General features: G+C 41.1%; 1 protein-coding gene across 1 annotated transcript in view; it reads left to right on the top strand.

Moving 5' to 3' along the window:
* LOC308090753 (roundabout homolog 2-like) overlaps window positions 1-24919 on the top strand; it is a gene marked incomplete at its 3' end in the record, with an annotated part of 110027 nt that overhangs the window by 39079 nt on the left and 46029 nt on the right. The window lies entirely within an intron of this gene.

Below are 24919 nucleotides of genomic sequence, written 5' to 3'. Positions count from 1 at the left end.
GCACAGCACAGCATCCACCCACTAACTGAAAACGGTGACCATGAGACTTCAATGGACTGAACGCCCTTCCCGACCTTGAGAGCAATTCAATTAAAAGTTTCTTCCGACTCAATCAATGAAACTAAACTCATGACAACAATGTCTTTCAGAGTACATCTAAAACACTCTGGAGACATATATATAGCCTATTTCTTTCTACTTAGTAGTATTTTGTGAATGATGATACTTGTTTAGATATCAATACTTGTTTAAATATCTTTCTCCCCAAAGCACTCCAAACATTTTTGGAAATTCATGCTAACCACTTCTCTGAATGTGGCTTTTGAAAGTGACTTTAATCTTTTAGAGCTTTTAGGACTGGTGAGGTAAGCTAAATGCAATACTAAAGTGACAAAAACAAATCTCCTGAAACTGCAGAACTGCACATGGCATTCATATTATGCCAGCATGTTTTGTTACATTAACTCAACTGGCCAATACAAGTGTCATATTCAATGCGGCAAGGTACCTTTGGCAGGCAACAGCAAACTTAATAGGAAACCTAGTTGTACCTCACAATAGAGAGCTAGTCTTTGGGGTACAACAAGCCCTTTCCTTCTCCAAACAAATTACAGCCTGCCATCATCCCCACAAAGGTACCGATGTTGATTGTCACAAGAACACTGTACTGCAGGCAAACGTTGGCACGCTACCTACAGTATAGGGCTGTAGGTAGTGTTTTATGTACTCTGGGTCTTCACCCGCAAACGCGCACTCACTAACTCACATAAAATGTATTCACATACTGCACAAATGTTTATCCTTCTTGCTTATAGATCTTTAATGCAAATACATTGCTCAGCTTGCATGCACGATAGCAATGCACATTACTCATACACTATGGCTCTATATGTACATGGCTATTTTCATGAAGCATTGCGATTTTTTCCCTCTCATACTGTACTGTATATCTTTTAAAGATCCTTACCTTCGGCCTGGACCGCTGGCTTACCCGATGGCGTTTGCTGCATGTCAGTCCCCTTCTCTCTCCCCATTTCCTGTCAGCCTACTGTCGTGTCAAATAGAAGCACAAAAGCTCAAAAATAGATGTTTTTAAAAAAAAAAGATCCTTACCTTCACATAGAATCAATTTGTGCCTTCACACACTTCAGAATCAATATCTCTCTGTCCATCCTTCTTTCATCTATTGTTTCTTCTAAGAGCTAGTAGAAGACTTACACCAAGGTTATTATAATTAACGAAAACTAACAAAATAACGAAAACTTAAATTGAAAAAACATTTTCCTTAACTGAACTACAAAAGAAACCTAACTGAAACTGTATTGTGCGTTTACAAAACTAACTAAAACGAACCGAAATTATAGACAAAATTTGGATGGTTGGTGGTTCATCTGTAACTGCATACATTTTTAAATGCTATCTTTTGTTCAGTTTTTATTACACACCTTTTCAATCCTGCAAATCCACAAAACAAACTAAAACTAAACTAAAATGAAAAATCCTAAACTATTATGACCTTGCTGTGCAAAATACTGTATTAATTAATGTGGCTGATTTGAGTGAAGATTTTAGGATTTCTAATTAACTATGGCTGAGGTTTAAGTGTGGTACAAGTGAGGGACACTCTGTTTTTGATCTACCCAGAGGCTAACATTTCAGAGTAAGTTATTGTATTATCAGCTTGTATCTTGAGAAATAATTTGCTTCTTAGTAATTAAAAAAATAAAATAATATATACAAATACCATCCAATGCCTTATATTAGTCTTGTGTTGCCAGGCAATCAGAGATATCCATCGACTGATACGTCTGGGAGGTCAATGTTGCTAATAAACCTACTCCTATTATGACTTTCCTATTATTGCTTTGTAAACCAATCCTGATACCGCCCCAATATGAAGTCTAAGCCACTCTAAAGTCTTTGCATTGTCTTCTGCACTGCAGTTATTTTTTTATTTTATCTCACACATTGTTTTCTTCCAAGTTTCAGCAACAAAGGCTCTTTGATTTTCACCTGTCTCTAGCTGAGCAAAGCGTTCAGAGACTGGCTTGCGAGTCTACAGTATACATGTCTATTGATAGCGATTGTATTGTGCATGTGTGGTGTGTGCCTGTCCTCTCCTCTGTAGAGAACCGCAGCATTAATAACAGTAAGTGGATAATGCCCTTGCTCATGTGAGCATTCTGATCAAGGCTTAGCAAGAGCTTCATTTAGTGAAATACTGGAAGCGGCCAGGAGGTGCATTATACTGTGTGTGTGTGTGTGTGTGTGTGTGTGTGTGTGTGTGTGTGTGTGTGTGTGTGTGTGTGTGTGTGTGTGTGTGTGTGTGTGTGTGTGTGTGTGCGCGTGTGTGTCTGTGTGTGAGACGTGTGTGTGTGTGTGAGACGTGTGTGTGTGTGTGTGGGGGGGGGGGGGGGGGTCAAAACTGTGATATTGTGTGAACCTCTTACCTTCACTATTACTTGGGGTCTGACTGTGGTCAGTAAAATTAAGGAGAAGATGGAGTCATACTGATGTATTCAGGAGGGTGGGGCTAATGTTATTCTGAACCTGTCTGCTTCTTAGGGGCAAAAGGCATGGAGGGCTTTCTTCTGTGGGTATTTGCTTGTTCATTTAACCATTTTGTAGATGGCATGTCTCTGTGAATGTTCTCCCTGCACCCTTTAAAGCCTACCTATTGCATGTACAGTTTGTGCAGCTCTACACGTATAGTTTCCACTGAAGTATAAATTAAGTTTAATGTGGGCAACAGAGCATTGCATGGATTCGATTTAGGCTTCAACAGCCGAGGTTTTAACACATTGAATAATATTAGACTTCACGGCAGATAGAAGAGAATACAGTGACATTATGAAGTGGCGTGCAGTGTCATATGGGAACACTTAAAAATATATTAATGCATAATATTAACCTCCCCTTTGTATGTTAAAGAGCAATATACAGTTTTATCCATGCTGAGAAGACACATTCTCAAGCGAGCAGGAGCCACTAAACACGTTAATGGCAATAATCTCAGAATGTTTGGAGTCTATTAGTTCTTCTGCTTCATTTTTGCTCTGTCGTACGATGGTTTCTCATTCCAAAAATAGCAGATCTGCAGTACAAGCTCACAATGCATCCGCGACATATTGCGAGCCTGTCGCTATTTTTGGCACACGATACTGTCGTACGACAAAGTATAATTCGGTCTTTTCTTGGACTTGTATCAAAGAGTGTGTGGGTTGTACCACGAATGCTTCCGCATGTGTGTGTACATGGACAAAAGATACGGTTGGTATTCAGGAAGAGTCCCCTTTGCCTACTCCCATCTCTCTCTCTTCACACTAGAATCCCTTTTTTTCCACAACTCTCCGTGTCTCCCCCCCTCCAGTCCATCCAGATGGCCTCGCTCTCGCAGAGCGTTGACACCAGATGTGCAGTTCCAGTGTCGACTCCGGGACCAGCTGGGCTGAGTGTGCCAGTGGTTCTGTTAATGAAAATGGTTGTGCTATGTGCTGTGTTCTCTCTCTCTCTCTCTCTGTGTGTGTGTGTGTGTGTGGCATGCACACGCACGTGCGCACGCATGTGTGTGCGTGCGTGCATTGTGTGTTGTTTACTGTGGTTCAGTGGCATGTGACGGCTGTGGAACTCTCTGTGGGTGACGGTTTAGAGAGTGAGTCGCCGTCAGTTGCCGACTCAACCATGCAGCACTCAGCTGTACAAGCACCAAGGCTCTGGCTCACACAGCCACCCAGCCAGAATGAACACTTCTCTCATCGCATCCCTTTCAACAGCTTCATGTCTTGAATTATGTGCTTCTCTCTGAATTTCATCCCCCCCGCCCATCTCTCCGTCATACGTGATTATATATTCTTTCCTTTAACCTATTTAGCAGCATTGGGATCACTGGTCATATTACTAATTCATACACGCTTCTTCAAACAAAGGAGTAATACATACACTCTGGGGTGGAGTTTATCCAGCTGTAATTGCCAAAGATGATGTTGTTTTTTGATTGGAATGTTCTTCTTGTGATTGGTCGTAAACAGAATGTGAATGCAAGGTACATAATGACTGTTTCAGTCTGATAAAACATGGAAAATAGAACCTCTAGCCCTGGCTAATGAAGTTGTTAAAACATGCTGTGCTTGGTAATTTATGAATTTGTTCTGAAACAATTCATTATTACAGCTGTCGCTGCCGATCAATTAAATGATAAGGAAACTTAAAAATCCCTCTGTTTGGTTGGAAATAATTCTGTATCTGTATGGAAACAAAAAGAAGGGCTATGTCAAAACATACACTCACAAAAAAAGGGGAAATAATAGAAAAGAAAAAAGGTTTTTGGTGAATGGAGAAAAACAAAAATGAAACATTCAGTACCTAGTTATATGAGAGTAGCATCTCTGTACCTGATTAGAATATTATTATTATGTAGCCAACTATTTATATACAGGAGCTCTCAGAGTTTACCTGATACAATATTCTTGTATATATTTAAAAAAGACTATTCACTTGATGGGCATTGCTTGGCATTTACGAACAGTAATAAAGTTACTGCACTAGAGGGTTATAATGTATCATAATATGGATAATAAGTGCACCCAGTTCATGATACCTGTCCCAGTTTTCTTTAAGCCATGCTTCAGTTGCTTGCAGAAGTAAATTGTGAGGTTGTGAATTTATTGAATACTTCCAGACAGAGACCAACACAAAATGCACCCAAGGCAAAGGAATTTCTGCAGTGTCTGATGTTGTGGTTGCCATCTGTTGTGGTACTTGTGTTAATGCCATCAGTTTATTGAGATCTTCTTCAAATAAGTCAAAGATTTTTTTGCCAAAGGATTATGCAAGCACATAAAAGTCTGAGGCTTGGAGCAGGCAGTCATAATGAAGCTTTCATAATTAAAAAATATGGCTTTTGGTAATGATATCTTAAATGTTTGTGATGATATCTTGGAGGTTTACTCTCCAGGACACTCTTAGCCTTAAAGGGGTGTTCATGTTTGGTGTAAATAGAGTTGCCTGAAATGGTAATTACTGCTAAAGTCTAAAGATGTGGCAAGAGGCCCTAACGGTTCTTTGTCACAATGCTTATCAATTTGCAGATGAGCCTACAATCGTTCCAAAAAACATTATAGTAGTCAATACAATTTACAATTGACAAACTGGTTGACACCAAAGCTAAGTGTCTTTTGTTGTCTAAACAAAAAGGGTGTCATCAGTATACATGTTACACCAAACCTTTAGCAAAACTGTGGCATAATATTACATTATTATTGATAGGTATATCAATCTACTGTATATGATTGAGATCCTATATGTTTTGCAAAGGCATCATAAACAAACATTGTGCAATATTCACATATCCATATCCAAGATATCAATATCCTGGCACAAAACGATGTTATTGTACTGTACATGCATTGATAGAATTGAAAAGTCCTGTAAAAGAAGTGGGGGTCAATTTCAATGTTCACCTAAAGAAAATGATGAACACCCTTATGCGATATGACACAACCTTGTAATCCATCTTATTATGAAAGAAATGGTGCAAGATTCAATCAGGCTATTCCATCTCAAATCCTTGAGTTCCACCTTAAAGCGTGCTTCAATGTTTCTCTGTAGTAACAGCCAAATTATGAAACATAAGGGTGTTACTGTAATGATGGGAAATACCCACAAACATTGAGACACTTGCTGAATAGAATGAGTATTATTGATATGGCCTAGTTGACAAATAACTTGAAGTTAGATTTATAAAACAAATGGGGGCGGTGGGATCTTAACCACTTAAGCTCTATATACTTTGTTGTGATAAATAGCGAAAATAGCCTACAAGCTGACGTGTCAGATTGCGACATGGTGTGACCCTGTAGCTCGGCTATTTTCTCAAATTCTCAGTTATCTCAACTGAAAGTTTGGCCGCAATTGGAACACGACGGTTAATGTGGTTAACATAAATTTTTAATGAAATTGTTAAATTGGGATATTATCAGACATAACAACAATGTTGTGTCTGGCTAGCTCAGTCGGTAGAGCTCTCGCCATTGGACCACAAGGTCATGGGTTCGATCCCGGGCACTGTCGACTCAGCGTATGTGTAGCACGGCTTGGGTGCGGCAAGTCGTGCGGTAAGTACAGAGAGCTGATGGTAGGTGTGGCGCTCCACCTCAGCACTCTAACTCCCAGGCGTCTAGTGCATTGTAATGGGGACAGACTCCCGCGTTATCGGCTGATACCAACAATAAGCCCGACCAAGCCCTCCCGACCTACTTATTATATCAAACAAATCAGATTTCCCAAAAGGAAATGCATATATTCAGTCTGACCAGGAGCAGGGGTAAAACAAAAGAAAACACTCCTTGGACACTTTGGGAACAAAGACTGCTTAGCACTTGTAATACAGACTCGTGCTTCATAATATGTATGTATCCATCTATCAAATTCTGCAACCACTTGACTAATAGGGAATGTCAATGCCACTTCAGTACTTATAATGCTTAAGCACTGTAACACGAGTTTCTGTGGAGGTAGACGTCTTTTATGGGTACAGAGGTCCCCATAAAAAATGTGCTTTGCATTAAACTTTGACTGAAGGATGGTCAATATTGCTGCATGAGTACTGCAATCAGCAGGGCTCCAGACTGCCCTTCAACAGTGGCATTAGTGGCATTGTCAGTTATATTGCACAGTATAATTTAGTAATTTAGAAAATGAACACACCATATTTTACTGTGGGGGCAATGGCAATAGCACATTATTTGATGGCAGTACATTTCAATTTTGCAATTAGATTAATTCATTTCATGATATTGTTCAATTATATTCATTTAAAATTCAATATCTTTTCTGAGTCAGCATGGTACATGTGGGATTGTGTTATTACATTGTGGTTGTATCTGCTGTTCTGAGGTCAGTTGTACACCGTACATGCGGGATTGTGTTATTGCATTGTGGTTGTATATGTGCTGTTCTGAGGTCAGTTGTATATGAATGTATTATTCGTCTGTGGTTATCTACTGTTCTGAGGTGAGTAGTATAGGATTGTTTTAACCGCTTAAACCCTCTATTACTAAACTGGACATGAGTTGTCTCTGTACTTGGTGTGCTCTTCTCCCCATCTACACCAAATCTCTTTGCCAAAAATAGCCGATCTACAAGCTCACAACATGTCGCGTTATTTTTGGTGAATGTTCCCCCCAGAATTGGGATGCTAGTCTTCAAGTTGTTAAACTGTGTAGGGATGTATTCCCCATCCAGTCCATGCAATTTATGTTTTCCCGACTTTGCACATGCAATTTAATGAAACCATTCAAGTGTCATGAATTATATCTTAAAACTAAATTGCAAATTGAGGGAGGACAGACAAGGAAGTCAAGGTGTGTAGCATGCAGAACTTGTCTCCCATTCCTTAAAAAAATAGCTCTTTTCAGTATGTGTGTGTATGCGTGCGTGCGTGCGTGCCTGTCTGGGTGCTGCACCCAGGGTGCATGCATGCCTGTGTGCGTTTTCTTGCACGCATGAATCATTCCCAGTTTGACTTGTGCAAAGCCAGCATTTTTCATGTTTTGAACTGACCTCCTGGTATAGTGCGATAGCACAAATTCTATCATAATGACCTTTTCACATATTTTTTACTTTATACTGTACAGTGTATACACACACACACACACACACATGCACACGCACGCACATGCACACACACACACACACACACACACACACACACACACACACACACACACACACACACACACACACACACACACACACATGCATTGAAAATAGAGGTGGTTGGATGGGATTATAACAATTTGACCAGCAAGCAGAAATTGCATTTGACATTTTGGCTGGCAAAAATAGATCTGATGTACAGTGCGCATATATGTGGCCGTGTCCAGTTTTGTGAGAAAACAAAATCCCCATAGCTAGCAGGAAAAACTCAAAACACTGTCATTTTGTCACTTTGTGTATACGTTCTGTTGGTTAGCATCCATGTGCATGCTGCCGTCTGTCAGTCATTTCCTACACGTCTCAGCCATGTGACCTCTCCATACAGTACACTGATACTGTACATCACACCAGATGTTGTTTCTCCTCTCTTTTGTTCATCTGGCCACAGACAATTGGGCTTGACACATGGCGTCGTATGCAGATCAGACAGAAGACAGAGTATATGCTGGCTCCAGTGTGTCAGCAGCCCAGATAGAGAAGTGCAACGCTGCAGTCTGCAGAGTCAGCCTGTCACAGCAGTCATTTTCCCATGATTTAAAGGGTTATTACACCGCCCACAGGGAAACACCCATGTACCCCTGCGTTGTTTGCTTCTCCTCCCCCCTAGCTGCTGGGGAGGACTTTGTGATCAATTATTAGCGTTTCAGTGCTTAGACCCGGATTGGCAGGTGGCGACGGCTTTAACAGATTTAATAGGATTTCATTTTGATGAAACAAGTTAGAACAGGAGCCAAGAGAATTGAGTGGGTCTGATCCCTTTTTGTTTGGTGAGCATATGCATATCGGTATTAAAGCCACACTCCGGTACTTATTTAAATGAATACAACTTTATTTTAACCAATCTGCATGGTAGAGTACTGTATGTGAAAGGGATATTTCACTTTCAAACATGTTTGGGATCATTTTAACGTCTACTCAGGCTTTTCTGAGCACCTCTAACAGTTTTTTTAGTTGCTTGATTCAGTATAAGGCCAATATCAGTCACAAGAACCAAGAACGGGTGTTTTCAATGAATCATGGTTAAAATAGAGTTTTATACAAATGGGTTTATATAGGAAGGGGGCGTGTCTGATCCAATGAATATCAAATATCTAAATACTGAATCATGCGACTTAAAAACTGAGGTGCTCACAAAAGCCAGAGTAGATGTTAAAATGACCCCAAACATGTTTGAAAGTGAAATATCCCTTCAATACTAAAGTAACTAGCACATCTGCAGTGGTTGGAGGTGGTCCCCCTACTCTTCACTGAGAAATCTCGACCCCGGTGTTGGGTAGGACGCCTACTGGTTGACAATGTCTATACAGTTATTTGATGCTGATAGCATAATGGATTATGTGCTGCCATCTTTCATTTGATCAAGTTGCAATGAGTGCGAAAAAGCAGACCTTAATTCCAGCTGTAGTCTATTGAACAGCATTGTTGGTCCTGTGCAGCCTCTTTCAGACCTGGGTTGTACATGCTGAGCGATTCTCTTGACTGGAGTGGAACCTGAAGTCCTAACATGGATTTTTCATTGAAGGCCTAATTGTACGTGCTGTGAACCTCCTGGTAGCCCATCATACTGTACAGCTGTCCGACCCTCTTAGACAAGACCAGCGTAAGGAATACAAAGACATACTCAAATTGTCATTTAGTGATGATGATTGACACTTCTTGGCAAAGCATTGTGTAGTATATTTAGTTGGAATACGCAACACTGCCGACCAAAATCTGTACTGTTGGTAGATGGCAGCCAGGGCCCCACAGGTTCACAGCTTAGCACTTGTCTAAAAATGAACATCAGGCCGGTGATATCATGCTTCTAGCCCACTTGGCAGCCTGGTGGCCTGTCTGTCACTCATCTGTCCTGGAGCCAGTGTGAGCACATCACCGATCTGGACCAGGATTAGAGGACCTAATACTAACAGCTGTGCCGGGATTAGCCTCGTCAGTATTTACTGTTATTTTGTCAAGCAATGCGCCACACATCGTCCTCTGATAATGAACCGCTATATTTAAATTCCTCATCTGTGTTTTCTTTTAATTGAGCCTTGGCTTTAGATGAGCCCGAATAAGCATCAGCAGCATTGCATGCCATGCATTCTTTTTTGTTTCTTCTTCTTCTTCTTTTTGCTTCCCTGGGAGATGAAAAAACAGATAGTGAAGATGGGACCTGGGGGGAGATAGCATGAAATACTAAGTATAGATTGTGAAGGCAGTGACAGAAACATGATGTCTGTGAATAAGCAGGATTGTCAGAGGAGTTGGAGGACTAGAAACTATAGGTGGAACTTGCTACTGAGAGACAGAGGCGGATGGGATAGAGAAAGCCATGCTGAGCCGAGCATGAACACACATTTGAAATCTGTATGTCTGCAGAATGCGGCTGTTACTGGATTGAACCGTTATGTTTTATTGACCACTTAAACCCGGAATCGTTTACCGGTATCACCCCGGGGTCTATACAGTACTTGGTCCCCTCCTTTGCTCCCTTTACAGCAAATCTCTTCACTGAAATCTACAAGCTCACAACACATCGTTTTGCGTTGTGCTGCGAGATTTTAGATCTGCTATATTTTTAGCAAATGTGCGTCTTTTATGACATGCCGGTCGCTTGGGTTCATATGGTTAAACAAAATGTGTGTGTGTATACGAGTGTATGTCTGAGTTTCCTTATGTGCCTCAGTGTTTGTGTGCGCTTATGAGCCAGTGAGTGTTGTGCATGCACACTCACTGGCTCATGGCGTATGCTTGCATGCATGCATGCATGCAAGCAAGCATGCAAGAGTTATATTTTCCTCTCTAATGGGTGACTCTGATCACCTCATTATCCCCTACCATGAGATAGTTTTTTTTACTCATTTCCCTTGCATGCCTGTCTGTGGAACTGTCATACATGAAGAATGGGTGTCATTTCCTGAAGTGGGACCACACTCTGTCTGATTGAAAGTCCATTTTCATCTGCCGAGATGCCCTATGCAAAACAGTGCTGTGTTGAAAGCGACGGTTAGGTTGTCTGTTCATGTGTAATGTAGAGCAGTAGGTCAGTCGCACAGACCACAGTGTTAGATCCCAACAGTGGCAGCCACCCACCGCTGCTCCTGTAGAATCCTGGCTTGCAGTGTTTTATGTACAGTCACTGTTTATGTAGGGCGGCCTTGAGCTTAGTAGGGAGGGAGGGGGTATGTGTGCATCATTGGAGGTGAATAATCTGGTAAGCTGCTTCCTGGGGTTCAGTGGAGACCCCCCCCCCCCACTCTCATCCACTTACCTTATATTAGTCCAGACTCAGACTAAAAGAGTTTTAATCACATGAACCCCAGCATTCCTATTCTGGGCATGTCATAATAGGCGAACATTCGGCGGACATAGGTAAACATGTGGGGGGAAATAACTGATCTACAAGCGTCGTACTTGTGAGCTTGTAGATCAGCTATTTTCGGCAAAGAGATGCAAAGGGCCCTTTCTTGGCTGGTGCCTTACCCCTTTGCACTACCCGCTACCCGTGAATTACGCACTAGGCAGCTGGCACTATCCCTAAACGGCCGCACTACCCGCTATACATTATGCCGACTCCGTTATTTGCACCTGGAGGTGTGGCCATGGGCGTGTTGTTGCATTATCCCTAAAATTGCTATCTTGCCCACACACGTTTGGGAAAGCGCATAGCGGATTGTAAAACCACCCGCTATGCCAAAGTCGTTTGGTAGAGCGCGCCTGCACTGGACATGTCGCGAGTTGCCCGGGCACACAACGGCACAACATTCAGAGGCAGTGAGAGTGTCAATTCCTTGTGTCAATTGTGTTTATAAGATGATAGTCTATTCAAAGTTGATTTGTGCCGCGTGTCGTGCGCGATGCCATTCGCTCCGTTCAGTTTCATTAATCCTTAGCGCAGGAAATATAGAACGGATTACAATAATATAACATTCTCTATAATCAGTAACATGTAGGTGATGATACTTATGTCTATCAAATATGGTTTTATTGAAAGGCAATCAAAGGCTAGAGCGTATGAAGCAAACGTCGGGTGTATAGTGTCCAACATTATAAGTGCCTCAGTGCGGCCGCAGAGTGCACTTCGGAATTAAGTGATTGTGAATGTGATTGTCATTACAATTATACTGTAATCCACAAAAGTTTGACTGTTAATTCCTTGTGTTAATAAATTGTGTTTTCATCAGCAGTTGCCAGTTAAGCTCATCAAAGACTAATATAATGTTGTTTGATCTGCGTTTGCTATAACCACACCAGACCATTTTGTTTAATTAATCCAGAACACAAGCAGATTGCTGTAATTTAAAGTCCTCCACAACCAGCAATGTGTGAGTGATATTTCTGTGTATCAATTATAATTTTATTCCATAGCAACGTCGCTCTTCCATGGGTAGAGAGGGCGAGAGCGTAAGATTGCATTAGGGATAATGGCTTGCGCAGTCTTCTCTTAAAGGCAATGGCATCTGGCACGGTGATTGGTTTTATCCTTGTAACGCACAAACCACACCTATGCATAATGTAACAGGTAGTGGAGGTGTTTTAGGGATAAGGCTGGTGTCCGAAAATAGCTACTTTTGCACGGGAACGCCCCTTGCGCAATGCTAAATCCCCAAATAGTGGGTTTAGCCACTTCGAGGCAAGATAGGGCTTTGTGTAGAAGGGGAAAATAAGAGCAAACTAAGTATAGAGCCCTGTTGGACCCCGGTCAACTAGTACAGCATTTAAGTGGGTAAACTTCAAGCCGATTTTTACATCACACACATTTACACACATACTACTATAGGGAGACATTTCACAGTTTTTCTTCTCGATAATTGCAAACATACTTGCACTACAATATTAGAACATAACGGTGCATCACAGACTATTCTAGGGAGCAACGCACCACCTTAAAGTATGTGATCATGGGGAAGCAGTACGAAAAACTAATCTCCATCTCCAGCTATGAGAAATTAGAAGACGTGTTATAATGGCAGTTGTGTTCTTGACACATTTATATACTCATTTTTTATCTTTTATTTTTATCTGGTCTTCACTTATTTTGATGCCCAAGCTGTAAGCATTTGTCAGCTTGTCCACAGAATTTATGTCTGTCCTCTCAAATATAAACCAAAACAGAGGCACCTCTGCAAATCTTATATACTGTATAGAGTATATTACACTGATAAGATGATGTGATGCGATGTGAAGCGAGGGTGCAGACTAGCTGCACCCTCGCTAACACAAACTCGGCACACCCTCCTATCCAGCATCATAGGAGTGCGGAGCTCTGTGGTGTTGCTGGATCCGCTGTCACGCCGCAGTGTTTCCACGTAGGAGGTGTGCCCCCTTCCTCTCCTAGCTGTGCCTTGGGTCAGCTCCCACAGTGTCAGTGTGCTTGCCATCAGCTCCAGGTGCGTTACAGCCAGTCTCACCCTTCTTTACAGTTTCACCCTTCTTTAGTTACAAGGAGTATTTGTAAAGCCATTTCTATTCTCACAAGCTGTGCACATATAATAGTAAGTTACTATCAATATTTAAAGATTGGACTAGTAGGCCTCGCTTTTCTTGTTATTTATTTTACTGTGCAAGCACTGCCTGCAGTGTTGCTACTAGCAGTATTGTATAAGAATTGGTCTTGAACTCCTACATTTTAGCTATCGAACGAATGCATTCAGCTTGTTTTCTTCACACATCCACAGTACAGCTTGTTGTCTCTCCGCGGTCGCCACGGTAAAAGTCCCCTTCTTCTGCCTCCTAGACTCGTCTCTCATTGACTCAGAAAGCATCCAGATTTTAACTTGTAAATAATGTATGAAACAGATTTGAAATGACCAGGCGGCTCCGGTGAGTCTGTGAACTGTTTGGGAGATTTATAGATTGGAATCTGTGAACCCCTCATATTACCAAATATTCTGCACAGAACATCAGTATGATCAAGACCCTGAACCAGAGTTCTTATCTGATTGCCGGGACCCGGGAGGGGCAAATCGGGGATGAATTGTCTGATTTCTCTTATAGTCGGAGCTAAGCTTTAGGGACTGATGTTCAATGCTTTCTTTCCTGGAGGTCGATGGTGACTGGTGGCCTGCTAACCACTTAAATCCTATACTGTACAGTACTTCGTCGGACAACAAATATAAAAAATAGCCGATCTACAAGCTGACAACACGCCACATCAGACCTATTGTGAGCTTGAAAATGTGTACAATTTTAATATTTTTTTAAAATTGCACCTATGATGACATGCCCAAAACAGGGACACCCAGTGGAAAGTGGTTAATGTTAGGGATGTGTAAAAGTGACCAAAATGAAATTCGATTACTATAATTCTATTAATAATGATTATTTGAATATTCGACCGCGCAAATTTGTTTTCACACCTTTAGAGCATACCCACGGTCAATCCATTTTTGTGTATTTTTTATATCTATCAAAAGTCCCTAAAATTCAATTTTAATTACTTCCTGTAAATGCAAAAAAGAGGATACATAAATATTACACCCATACTAGGTATCCTCTAAAACATAGTTAGATATTTTTTTTACATAATCTATAATATAAATATAATATAAAATATTTTTTATAGTCGATATTCGATTATTCTGACCCATCCTGTGTGTGTGTGTGTGTGTGTGTGTGTGTGTGTGTGTGTGTGTGTGTGTGTGTGTGTGTGTGTGTGTGTGTGCGTGTGTGCGTGTGTGCGCGCGTGCGTGTGCGCATGCACACACAAACATTTTTCATTGTCTCTGCTCACCTCCAAATCTGTCTAGGTCTCATGGACCTTATGTGCACTACACTCATCTTTGCCCATTTCAGAATTTTCACATATATACGCAGTCTGCAATCAGCGCAAAAGAAAGCATGCCATGGACATATACCATATTACTATGGATCTGTGTGATAGCATCGCATTACCATTTTAATTAGTTTCCCTTTGTCCTGAATGGTAGCAGTTGGGCATGTGCTTTATTGCGATACCGCCCGTACAGTTCCATGAACACATGCATATCACATCTATGTGATATCCAAACATACACATATTGTGGGCCATCTGCATCTAGCCATGCAGAGATGGATCTAATCGTAATATTACGGTAAACAAGGCTCAGAAAGAATCCCCTGCTGTGCTGGCCAGCAGTACATGTGTGTGATCATGCTGGATGGTTTAGAGGCACAGATGATCCCAGGCATTTCGCTCCTCTCGCTGACACCACTTTTCTCCATTAAATCCCATCAGAGTCAAGCCAGTGGGGAAAAAAACAACCCGCTACAGCCAACTATACTTGCATTCGCTGCAGTCTCGCTTGCATCATTCCTCTGAAAGCGTACCCGAGTGCAAATGTTAGGTGGATGAGTGGCTGCTATTTCCCATGCGGTGTGCAGACATATTCTACTTGTTCCTTGCATCTCTCCGCGTCTGCATCTCGCCGCCGTACCTTGCACGAGGCACGTTATACAATCCGTTATAGTAATTAAACCTTGTTAGAACACGTTGAGGCCTGTTAGAGGAAACACAATCATGAGTCGTTATCGTGCATTATCAAGCTCCGCCGTTGGATTTCAGGGCGGCTGTGAAGGATCTCGGTGAGGGAAAGATATGCAGCCTGCGAGAAAAGCCCTCTCTCCCTGGGCGATCAGCGATTTAGTGAAACAAGGCGGATAAAAGGTTAGATTCAGATCCCTGACTTGCTCCCTGTCTGAGGCTACATCTCCACAATATTGCTGTAAGGTTGTATGATGTCCATGCTCTCTGCAAGAAGAAGTATATATTTACTGTATACTGAATATATGAACCTTGGTTCCCTTCACTTATATATTTATTTATTTTCTCCCTTCTTTTCTTCATTTTTCACATCCCTGCAGTGAGGGCACCAACAGAATTCACCTTCTATAATAATCCAGTGCCTGAGCCTTGAATTGCAGTATGGGTTTGTTGTGCTCTCCGTTAGAGACACGTACAGCATCATTTTAATTAGAAAACGCCTGTTCAGTACTCTTTGCATTAAAAATCATAAACTTGGGGCATGTACATGTAAATGTTTACACACAGCCACGTGTGTAGTTCTTTATCCAGCTACTCAGGTATAAGTAGGTGAAATGGTCTGGGGAGCTGGGAAAGGAGCTGAGGGTAACTCAGGTTAGGCTCGGGTGCAGGCAAAGCGTCAGATAGAGGAGGAATACACGAAGAGACAGGGGCTAATCAATTATAGATGTGGAAGTGTGGTCTGTGGGAATGCTGTTACTGTAACTGTGAGGAACGGCAAGTGTGAGGGCTGAGGGGGTGGGGGAGGGGCGTGCCTCCTGTGCCATCCACAAACTTCAATTTGCATTACACGACGAGAGAATGGGAGCTAATTAAACATGACAGGGTTTAAGGGCGTCCGTGTTAACCCTTGATGGTGGCTGACTGGTCCCCTATCTCAAAGGGCAAAGAATGCGCAAGGAATGCTCTTTAGAAAGTACGAAGTGTGAATTGTAGATTGTGCCCCGAAATCTGAAGGTGACAGAGGCTGGGATTTTACCAGTATATGTCAGCAAGAAAAGAAGACCCAAAATGTGCACCCATGCATGCTCTGGGATTTGATCAACACAAAAAAGACTTGAAGATTTCCGTTAGAAATTTGTCCTTTAAAAATAGAAACTCTGGAGGGGGAAATGTAAATTAACAAAAACCCTGATGACCTAGGAAAAAATAAAAAGCCCCTACAGGGCCTATTCATTAGCAATAACGCCCCTATGAGAGTATATAGAGATATTACTAATTGGCACAATGTTCTCTCAAAAAGACATATAATATATATATTCAGCACTAATCGCTCCATTTTGTACGAATTTTGAGTTAAATGTGTAAATCTTGTTAACAATTTATTATGGGCGTAATTGCGTTTCACAATACCTGCATACAATGTACTATTCCACCCACTGCATTTAGAAAACGTCACGTGTTATCAATAATAACAACAAAAGAACATACGGTACCAAAGCGAGACAGCTCTTTTTCACAATATTTCTTGCACCATGCACCTCTTAATCTTTTCCTGGCCTTTGATGTTAGATAATGATGTGTTGATTTATTTCATTTAATACATTATTACTACTAAATACCATACACTGTGACTTTGACGTCTGACCAATAATACAAATCTCCCAATACAGTATGTATATCGTCGCTATAAACCAAAATGTCCAAAACCGCTACTTTGCAGGAAATGGAGGAAAAAAAGAACCTGTGCTCCCATCTATCCGATGTAGTTATTATTTTAGTCACAAGTTTTGCAAGACATGCAAAAGTTACTTTTGCATGTATGTCACTGTCACACACGCGCACAAAAAAAACACATTACAAAATCTGTCCGACAGCAACCATATGCACAGCAAATTGCACAATTACCCTGCACTCTTCTCCTTAAGCATCAGCAAACCAGACATCCTGTGTAACTTTAATGCCAACAACTAAATTATTTTTATGCAAGCTGGGACTCTCTGTGACAGGGGGTCATGATCAGCTGATGCTGTGTCCTGCTGCTGCTGCTGTGAGAGCTGAATTATAATAGGTAATGTATTTCTGGGCTCATCGCCCCAAGGGACATTGTGTAAACGCTCATGATGTTGCCTCTGACTGATTGCTGATGACTTTTTTAGGGCACAGACATCTTAATTTGTTTATTTATTCAAAGATTTCCCAATGCAAATACCCCCCACCCGTCATTTATGCTTATGCTCTGTCGTATGACAGAGTTGTGAGCCAAAAATAGCAGATCTACAAGCCCCACAACGCCTCGCATTGAGACGTGAGCTTCTACATCGGCAATTTTCGGCGCACGATTACGGCATATGCCAAAGTATATTCAGGCTTTATGTGTGTGTGTGTGTGTGTGTGTGTGTGTGTGTGTGTGTGTGTGTGTGTGTGTGTGTGTGTGTGTGTGTGTGTGTGTGTGTGTGTGTGTGTGTGTGTGTGTGTGTGTGTGTGTGTGGGGGTGTGTGTGTGTGTGTGTGTGTGTGGGGGGGTATATATTGCTGAGTAGCTTGTAGTACCCCACTGATAAATCTAATCTTACTGATATAATAGTTTCTTAATTTATTTGTCTATATTTGTATTAATACTCTGAATGCAAATTAACTAAAAGTAGTGGAGTCAAAAGTATATTTCCCTCTGAGCAAAGTGTAAAGTAGCAGAAAACTATAATACTCAAAGTAAACTACTTCAAAATTGTACACAACAGTACTTGAGCAAAAGTGTGTGTGTGTGTGTGTGCGTGTGCGTGCGTGTGTGCGTGCGCCTGTGTGTGTGTGTGTGTGTGTGTGTGTGTGTGTGTGTGTCTGACAGAAATGGGACACCCTTGACTGCTGTTGACAACGTGACACTGCCCTACAGGCTGAATTCTTCACAAAGAGTCTTCAGCAAACTCCAAACTAATATGTACATGTACAGTACTGGCTCTCAACGTGGGGTCCGGGAGGGTCCTTGAGGGGGTTCCAGTGGGTCCCCAGGTAAATGATTTATAGTTAGGAACCAAATGCACCCTTACAGGTCTGCAACTCCTACCGTGTACAAAGGGAACCCGTATGAGAATGACAATTTGACAGTGTAGATTGGGGTTCCACTCCTGAAGATAACGTTGTATCAAAATGTGGGTCCGTGGCCTAATGCATATGAGGGTTCTTGAAGTTAAAAAGGTTGAGAATCATTGTGACAACTGTCACGACAAGAAATCACTTTACTGTTGGAATGCCATTTTCAACACTGGATCACTGTCTACAAGTCTTTACAGTGATGTTTACGGTAAGCAACATACACCAGCATCTTTGTGTACTGTAAAATCCTGAGTGTTCATTGAACTCTGAGAGTGTACATGTCTATTTCGTTCCATTTGTACACACAAACTGGAGTTGTTAAAAGTACATTGAAGCACACCCAAGTACACCAAGCATGTTTCATACAACGAATGCTTGGGGAAAAAATGATGCAATACCTACAACATTTAGAAAGAAATGGTGAGAATCTTTGCTCAAATGAAAGTACTCATGGTAAATGGTGCATTTGTAGCGCTTTTATCCAAAGCGCTTTACATAAATTGTGCATTACATTCACCCATTCATTCATACACCGATGGCGGAGGAAACCATGCAAGGCACCAACCTGCTCATCGGGAGCAATTAGCGGTTCAGTGTCTTGCTCAAGGACACTTCGACACTAACTCTGGGGGAGCCCGGGATCGAACTGGAAACCTCATGGCTTCCATCCGGCCGCTCTCCCGGCCACTCTACCCTTGAGCCACTGCCGCCCTCATAACACCAAAGATTCATTGTACTTAAACTTCAAGTGCAGAAAATGTGCAATGCTGTACCACTGAAAACTGAAAGTAAAACTGCTCCATTGGAATACTCCACTGTCCAATCTGTGGATGTTTAATTTGTGACATGGGTTGATCGATGCAACTTTTTGATTAAATGCAATGGACTGGTGTTTTACAATATCCAGAATACACTGCAAATAACTCTCTCAAACAGCTCTCGAGGCCATTGTCCCTAGTGTCCCCTAGTGGCAGAGGTGAGATAGGATGTTTATTTGCTGCTTCGATAATACAGAGAGCATTGACGGACTTAGTTAGCACCATGTTGATCATTACTCTTACCGATAAAGACATGAAGATAAGTTTGAAAAACAGTAGTGTAGTCCTTTAAACCTGTGTGGGGATTCTCTTTGCATACTGTTTCCATGCAGCACCTAATTATATTGAACAGTCTGAAATGGAAATATAATCAGCTGTTTCATACACAGCAATTTGTACAGTAACCTTTCATGGCCTGCGCTCTCTGCACACATATAAATCCTTTTTATTTTTCTTCCTGTATAGTGACTGTATTGCTTATATTAATGCAACACTTTAGAATTACTCATTTGGGAGGGTTTATGAGCTGTGAGGTTTTCTAATCCATATTATGCTGCCCAGCCCCCCCCCCCCACACTCACACACACACACACACACACACACACACACACACACACACACACACACACACACACACACACACACACACACACACAGATGCAGTAAACAAAATGCTGCTTGTGTTAATAGCTGCCTGTAATTAAGTCACCTACCACCATCTGTCTGCTACAGCCATTTTTTTTGCTTTTGCATATGGTGTGAATGAAGCTCATTTTAAATCCTCTGCTTCGAGTTGGCTTAGTTAATTGTTTTGATGGGTCACAAATAATAACATACAGTACAGCCCACCGCCCTTTTAATTGCTCCACCTGGCTACACAGTATTTGCACCTGTTATACTCACTGAAGAAGAAAAATAGGTCAGAGCATAACATTTGGCAGTTTCACTAGATTTTCTTTTTTTTTTAATATATTTGTATTGATTTTTTTACCAAAACATAAAACACATACACACATAGAGATCAGGTCTTTAGATACATTAATTGCATTTTCACGTATTTTGGTCCATGGGGGCATAAACAGCATTCAGCAGATCTATAGATTTTACTTTAATGGCTAGTTTAAGATTTGTGATCAAGCTGCTGAGCTTCAGTGTATTAAATACTGTACGGAGTACGGACCAGGTACTGTATACACTGTACTGTACTACTGTAGGTCAGTGATTCTCAACCTTTTTAATTTCAAGGACCCCCATTTTAATATGTATCAGGCAACGATTTCTATTTCTGGGACCCCAGACACTGTAAAATCCTCAGTGATAATGTAACTCTGAGAGTGTACTTGTACATTTGAACACTCTGAAAGGTACTGAACAGGCGTTTTCTAATTAAAATGATGCTGTACGTGTCTCTAACTGAGAGCACAACAAACCCATGCTGCAATTCAAGACTCAGGCACTGGGTTCTTAAAAGGTGAATTCTGTTGTTGCCCTCACTGCAGGGATGTGAAAAATGAAGAAAAGAAGGGGAAAATAAATAAATAAAAATAAATGAAGGGAACCAAGGTTCATATATACAGTATACAGTAAATACATATTTATTTCTTCTTCTTCTTCCTCTTTCAGAGAGCATGGACATCATACATCCTTACACTCTCTGAGTTACAGACCTCTATGGGACTAAACAATCAATAATTTAGCGGGGACCTCCTGGAACCGCCTCAAGGACTCTTGGGGGTCCCCGGGCCCCATTTTGAGACCCAGTGCTGTAGGTTGGGTTGTTTCATTATTCACAGTAGAAGGGCACGTTATAATGTCTCTGTTTTACTTTGGCCTGCTCACCTTTCACTGTTCACTGTAATTTTTTTGGTCCCATATCAAATGTGTATAGATTCCCTAAACCAAAACCCAAACCACAGCGTTCTCAAGTTTCTTCACTGACTGGCATTTCTGAAATAATGGTCAAATACGCTGACTTGCATGCTCGATGAGAAAGAATAGAAGCACGCAAACCTGATTTATTATATACAGCACTGTACTGGCAAGAAAATCTGTTGGAGAAGACAGTGAATGCATTGTCTTTGCAGACTGAGGCTCTGTGTTGGAACATCAGTTATTGGTATAGACATAGCCTGGCCCGTAAATCCATGTGATTGTTGCCAACTGGTAATCTATGGTGGAATGGGTATGGGGAGCCACATATTGTTCCTGTCGGGCAGAAACCTTCTATCTCCATATTTCATCTTTTTATGTTTTTGTGTTGTTGTTTCTTTTCCCCCATAATTCAATGCCCTATTTTATCTTTTGTTGTATGACAGTGTTGCGCAAAAGTATCAAAAATTGCAGCTCTACAAGGACACTTTAGATTTTTTTTCTTATTGGATTGTGTTTAGACACAAAAGGTTTCCACCCGACAGCGCTGCGTGTGACTCTCTGAAGAGAACTCCATGGAACTTGACTTCAGTGAGAGAAATGAAATGAAACTAGTTTTCTGCTATACACAGTAGAGGGTTTCTACAGTGATGTTCGTGATGTTAGGATATTGGAAATAGAAGCGAGTCCACCGTCTCCCACCCGACCGACCGCCCACCCACCCCCCGCCGCTCCTCCCTCTTCTAATCATAGAATGAGTCCTTCTAATTCGTATTCTGATACCTCCATGTTGGCACCAATTTTTACCACCCATTGTGCCATGGAATGGAGCCTTTCTCTCTTTCAATGTTTTTATTGATTTTTTAACACATAAGTGTACAACACATGAGACAACATACTCAAAGAAATAAAAAAGAAAAAGAAAATACAATGACAAGAAAATAGAATAGGAATGGAGCCTTTCTACAAATCATTCCCTTTCTGATTTGATAAATGAAAGTGGCGAACGACTGAGTCCCCCCCCCCACCCCTCCCCCGGTTGACTTGTTTGAATAATTGAGTAATACTCAAACAGACAGCGTTAGGCAACGATGGCACACTGTACTGTACGTTTGAAATAATGACGTGCAGGCAACAGACTACACATGGGTGCGGACTCCATAGGGGCTCTACTTTAAAAGCCATCCGATCAGAACTGCACCCATCCATTCCACGCACGCACACACGCACGCACGCACACACACACACAGCCGCCCCATGAGGACAGGAACAGGGGAATGTACAGTACCACAGTGTGACGTAGCTCACCTTATAGTCTAGCTAGCCTCTATAGATGAAATACATTCCATTGGACTTCACCTGGTCAGATTTGGCTCCCGACAACAGCATTCCTCTAATAAGACGCCACAATATTCATCTTATTTGTTTATGTATTTTATTTTTTTTTATAGCATTTTTGATTTTTTTTCTGCACTGGGTCTTTTCACTTTATTTTGAGCTATCCAATACCCACAATATTAACATATATGTATTCATACATTATTCATTGGGGATTCAGATACAGCAAACCTGCAGTCTCCAGAGACAAGCTTTTTAAAAAGGTGTCCGATGTGATATTTGGGGTGTCACTTTGAAGAGGGAACATTACTCTTATAGGATTGTTGAATCATGTGAAAGCCAGCCAGACATACCGTATGTCTGCATACATGTTGTTAACGTGACAGAGGCTCGCTTCGCTTACTATAAAGCAGACGTGATTGACAGCTTGGTCTCTGGATTTCGTCTTATCATTTTTCAGAGTTTCACGTATAGGATCTCAGCAGAACTGTTGGAAACTATATGAGGATTAACCTGGTAATACATATAGCAAACAGCTTGTAGATTGGTTATTTTCGGTGAATAGATTTGGAGTAGGGGGGAAAAAAGAGCTGGCCTATTATAGACTCCTGGGGGACACTGGTCAATGAAGTATAAGGGCTTAAGTGGTTAAGTAGGCACGGATAGGAAGCTATAGTTTATTTGTGTTTCACTCAGTGTCTTGTTAGCTGTTGTTTATTTGCAAGGATACCGCAGTTGCTGTAGTTCTGACCATCTTACATCTTGATTGGCTGAGATGCATTGTAATGATTGGCAGTACAGCGTCTCTCCAGATAACAGCACTCTGAACGCATCCATCTTGTTTACATCACCTCCAACCTAGCAAACGACAGCTGTATTTCATTTTTGGCGCTTGTAAATCATAAATATTAATAATAAAACTATGGTGTAATGGCCATGATACACTTAAGGTCTTACCATGATATGTCATGGCATAGCACTCCCACTCATGTATTGTCATTATCTTCTTAATTATCTAGCGCACACTAATCTTGCATTAGATGTTGGGCTTAGAAATCAGAATATTGACAAACGATGGTTGTTGTTATTCTCTCTTCAAAATGTAATCTACACAAGTGGGGTTCTAATGGTGTGACACAATCCATGTCATGAATAAATCAATAATAAACTCTCCATAATCAACAATGTCATTGTGCAATCTATTGCTATTGACAAGTCAGAATATTGTTATTGTCACAAATGTGGTTCATAAACAAGGCAAATGATTACTGAATACACAAGGCAAACAAATGGTTATTCTAAGAATATTCAGAATATTAACACCAAACATACATCAAGTATCAACTCAATCAAGAAACTGACAGAATCTCAAAGCTTAGTTAATTGCGTGATCATCAGTGTAACCGCTTAACCACTTAACCACAAAACTATTTTGAAAATAGTTGATCCATAAGCTCTCAATGCATTGCATCGGCTATCTAAAGAAAAGAAAATCGTTTTTATTTGTTGTAATTTTTTACACAACGGGTGACCCTCACACATATGTCGCAAGTCACCCGTTCTTGGTTCTGGTGACTGATATTGTCCTTCTAATGCGTGAGGGGGCAGTGTTTTTTCAATTATTTTTTCATTTATTTTTTAATTTTTTGGGGGGAAATGGAAATTTAATACAATAAAACGATTTAATAAAATTCATTAAAAAGTAATTAAAAAAACATGGCCCGTCACGTATTAGGAGGCCAGTATTAGTCACCAATAACAAGGACAGGTGTTTTTGATTAATATATCATGGTTAAAATGGAGTTTGAAGTTACAATGGGTTTGTAAAGGAAGGGGGCGTGTCAGTTAAAATGAATATCAGATATCTAAATACTGAATCAAGCAACTTCAAAACTGTCTGGGGTTGGGGACGGGTACTCACAAAAGCATGAGTAGACGTTAAAATGACCCCAAACATGTTTGAAAGTGAAATATCCCTTTAAGCCAATTTTATACCCAACATTGGGATACCAGAGTTGAAGAGGTTAACCACCAGAATGACTACAGTAACAGTAGGCTATACCTGCAGCAATTAGCATCAAAACAAATCATCACAAGGTTGTTCAGTTCCTAGGATCAAGATAGAGCACAGCTGGCAACCTCAGGTTAAATGGGATTCATTCCACTGAAAAAACAAGGTGTGTGTGTGTGTGTGTGTGTGTGTGTGTGTGTGTGTGTGTGTGTGTGTGTGTGTGTGTGTGTGTGTGTGTGTGTGTGTGTGTGTGTGTGTGTGTGTGTGTGTGTGTGTGTGTGTGTGTGTGTGTGTGTGCGTGCGCGCGTTGGAGAGACACTAACCACCAAGACAGCCAATTATGTATATTCCTGTTTATTTCAAGTTTTTTATTTTAGTCTAACCAACTATATTTGACAGAGTTGTTTACTTTTCCGTATTGTAGTAGGGCTGTATCCTTAACTGTACATGAGTTAAACGTACGTTTCCCATGCCAATAAAGCCATTTTGAATTGAAATTTATTTAATTGAGACAGAGTGAGAGGTACAGAACATAGAGAGATCGCCACTTGAGGGGTGCAGCTGGAACTTCTTTGACAGGGAGGCGAGGGAGCTGAGAGTTCAGTTAGACAGAGCAGGACTCTCACCTCAG

Source organism: Gymnoscopelus braueri (genome assembly GCF_963280865.1).
Source record: "Gymnoscopelus braueri genome assembly, chromosome: 8".
Classification (NCBI taxonomy): domain Eukaryota; kingdom Metazoa; phylum Chordata; class Actinopteri; order Myctophiformes; family Myctophidae; genus Gymnoscopelus; species Gymnoscopelus braueri.
The sequence above is the reverse complement of the archived record's forward strand: the minus strand, read 5'-3'. Positions and strand labels throughout refer to the sequence as shown.